The sequence below is a fragment of the Tiliqua scincoides genome, chromosome 4 (assembly GCF_035046505.1).
Source record: "Tiliqua scincoides isolate rTilSci1 chromosome 4, rTilSci1.hap2, whole genome shotgun sequence".
NCBI lineage: Eukaryota > Metazoa > Chordata > Lepidosauria > Squamata > Scincidae > Tiliqua > Tiliqua scincoides.
This window is the reverse complement of record NC_089824.1, coordinates 21,332,208-21,336,061: the sequence shown is the minus strand read 5'-3', so window position 1 is coordinate 21,336,061 and position 3,854 is coordinate 21,332,208. Positions and strand designations below refer to the sequence as shown.

General features: G+C 49.0%; 1 pseudogene; it reads left to right on the top strand.

Annotated features, from left to right (window-relative positions):
- Window positions 1–724: 724 nt before the first annotated feature.
- Window positions 725–844, top strand: LOC136650518 (5S ribosomal RNA; annotated as a pseudogene).
- Window positions 845–3,854: the final 3,010 nt, after the last annotated feature.

Genomic DNA, 3,854 nt, shown 5'->3' with positions numbered 1-3,854 from the left:
CCTACCTAGCTCACAAGTCATTGCTGATATGCCTAATGGCATGTTTGTGACATTCCTGGGCCAACACAAGGGATTTGCGGCGGTCCAGCAAGCACTCAGGATTTCGCTCTTAGTCATCTTGAAAATCCTTGACATCATGATCTCTGTTACCTGCACAGGCACTAGAAAGTCTGAACCTAGGATCAGTATTGGCAGCACTGCTGTGTCTGACACCTGGATCTGGCAAAAAAAATGGACCAGGAGAAAAACAGTGGCACCTCACTGAGGGTTGCTCACACCTGGGCACTGATCAAGTACATCCACTTGACCACAGCTGTGGGGAAGTCCCAGGGGCTGAGCAAGGTTTTCTTACCATTGGGTTAACCATTGGTTATGGTTGGATCTCTGTCCCTTGAAAGACTATAAAAAAGAGGCAGCTGGTTTGAATTAACTCACACTTTGTCCCTGTATTTGTGGAGTTACCTGCACATTGATGCCACACCCTTCCACTCACTTACAGTTCACTCATGGTTAATTCTCAAAGACTTTGCAGAGGATTTAGGATTGAACCGGTCAGTTGACCACTGGCCGCTTCTTTAGCAACCAGCTTCTATGCTGGAGGAGCCCTACTGGGACCATTCCAGATGGGAGGAAGGACACCAGAGGATGCCCTCTTTGGGGTTCCCCCCCCTTACTGGTGGTAGCAATGTATTCATTATGGAACTGCCTGTGCCAAGGTGCTGTGTCTGACAGCAACTGTTACCCTGCACATTCCTGATCTCGTCTGATCTTGGAAGCTAAGCAGGGTCAGGCCTGGTTAGTACTTGGATGGGAGACCGCCTGAGAATACTGGGTGCTGTCGGCTTATACCATAGTCTTTCGAGACTGAAGGTTGCCAGCCAAGGTGCTGTGTCTATCATAGTAACCTCCTAAGACCAGTGGGCCTGCCCTGCATCCGGCACAAGTTTGGGGCCAGAATCGGCACAACCTGAGGCAAGGGGAAAACTCTCCCCTTGCTCCATGTTGGGCAGCACCGGCCCCAGTGGGTCCACTCGGTTCTGTGCCACCTCACATAACCACTGGATCCTGGCCCTGTCTCCTGCTCCCTGCCCACCCACCCCCTGGGAACGTCTGCTACCTGCCCTCCCCCTACCTAAAACTCCTCCTCCTCGCCCTCCCCATGCCTCCCCAGACCCCTGCATTGGCTGAGCTTGGCCAAGACAAATTTACCCTGCTAGGTCCTTGCACTGGCCTCCCTGACTCTTAAGTCAATGCAAATGTGCCTTATGGCATGTTTGCGACACCCCTGGGTTGGCACAAGTGATTTGACCAGCCTAATCCGGGGGTTAGGATTGCACTGTTGGTTAACCAAGGGCGTGCAGGAAAGTCACATGCCTGGGCTCTGTGCCTTGCTGCCCCTCACCCCTGTACAGCAGTGATTTTCAGTGTTTTTCATCTCACAGCACACTGACAATGCACTAAAACTGTCAAGGCACACCATCAGGGTTTTTTTTTTGAAAATTAACAAGGCACACCCCACTGCTGGCTCACATCTCCCAATAGCCCTGCTAATAAATGACTCTGCCCCAAATGCCCGTGGCACGCCTGTGGACCGTTTGCAGCACACCAATGTGCCCCAGCACACGGGATGAATATCACTGCTGTACAGTGAGCCATGGCAGCCTCACCTGACCACCGCCCTGTCGATGGGCTTCTTCTGCCCAATGCTCATGGAGGGTCATGGTCATGCTGAAGAGGCAAGGGAACAATGCTTGATCTTACGCACTGTTACCGCTGCACAGCATGGAATTGGAGTGAACATCAGGAGACCTGCTGTGAAAGAAAGAGTGCTAATGTTCTCCCAGTCAGATAGGCATCTTCAGCAGTGGCATCTGACTCCTAGTGGTTAGAAGCTTGGAACACATCACCGACAGCTGTTCCGGGGCTCACATCATGCGCTATATGTGACATCTGGCAATGCTGACATTGGAAGTTGAAACTGTGGGGAACAAAAAATCCAGTTTATCTTTGGGGACTGCTGGAAGGGATTTTCAGTGACTCAGGGCCCGACAGGACATGAGGAGTCCACCAGGGCCTCAGGGCTTGCCTGGGCAGCTCTTGAACTGAGGTCCAGAAACAAATTCTGTCCATGGCCCTGTTTGTGAAGGAGGCAAGGCTGAAACCATCACTCGAAGAACAAACATATCCTTTGGTTGCTCAAAGCTGACCCTGCAGGAGAAAACAAAGCAAAATATGAAACAGGGTCACCACGCCAGCTTTTTCAATGATATAGATAGAAGTAGGTCTTGAAAGATATATATGGTGATATTTATCACAGCTGATCAGATTTCACTGACTTGGTGTCTATAACATTACAATCCCATTAGTCTTCCATTCGCACGTAGTGTCTGCCAACTCAATATGTGAACTGCTTATGATAGAAGCAAAGGGGGGGGAGAGTAAAATATAACCAACCTAATATTTTAGTACAGATTGTCCTGTTCTTTTTCCTCGACTAATGGCAGCTGGAAAGCAGCAGAAGAGAAGCACAAAAACATATTCAGGGCTTCTTCCAGCACAATGGTTTTCCTCAGTGTGTGTGTTCTGGAACTGTTTCCAGGCAGGAATACACAGGGGAAAATGTTACATTGGAACAGAAAATTCACATGGATTTTGCCGAGACCTATGAGCAGGAGCGGCAAGTGTGAAGTCTGATGCCTCAGAACTCATGCGGACCTTTCTTTCCAAAGTGCACATTCTCCAAGTCTATTCTACAGTGATATCCTGCTCTTATGGAGGGAAACTATGACCTCAAAAGCAGCCCACAGAAAAGAGGAAGGATGAAAAGTAATATATTCCTTTGTTAAAGGCCCACCGTCTTTCTATCTGAAAGGTGCCCAAATTCAGAGTTTTTCAATACACTTATGCAATTCCTGGGTGACTGAATTTCTCCATTCACTTCAAAGCAAGTGACAATGTGGTAGACACACCTCTTTGAAGTGAATTGACTAACAGCTCAAACCTACTTAAATCCCCACATAGAGATGCAGCGGTGCCAAGCTCAGGCTACATTGAATCCTATGGGGGATTTGTGGATGCTGGAGGTCTCCTCTGGATAAGGGGACATGTGGGTCAACTCCAACCTGTGCCAGCAATACCGCTGGTGCAAGTATGTGTTGATCCATGCCCGCAGATCAGGTCTGGAAAGGGGGTTTGTGTACGGTACATATTGGCACCACTGATCTCATCCCCCTTCCATGCCTGAATTGCCCACTCCAACTGCCACCTACTTCATTCAACCCCCCCCCCCCAGCTGCTATGTTATACAGGCTTGCATCACTTAATGATGCACTCTCCAACCCCTATTGTTATGTGATTAGGTCATTAAGCAAACATTCAGCCCAATCTAATGCCTTGATTGTGTAAACTGACACTCCTTGCCAGATACTGGCTGGCTGCACAGGCTGCTGGAGACAGATTGCCTCTTCTTTGCATTAAGAGCTTCTTTGTTGTGTAAACAGACACTCTGCTGCAGACTGTGGGAGACCTGATTGCCTAATTAAGAGCCTCTTGGTTTTGCCAGCAGTCTGAGGCAAAGAAGGAAGGCCCATAGCCAGGGAGACAGACCAGGGACAGACTGCACTTGCTCCCGGTGTGGAAGGGATTGTCACTCCCGGATTGGCCTTTTCAGCCACAATAGATGCTGTGCCAGAACCACCTTTCAGAGCGCGATACCATAGTCTTCGGAGACTGAAGGTTGCCAATACAATACAAGGTTGTGCTTTGACCAATACAATACAAGGTTGTGCTTTGACAGTTGCATATGCAGTCCATTGTTAAGCAATGGACATCATTAAGCAATGCATGCCTGTACT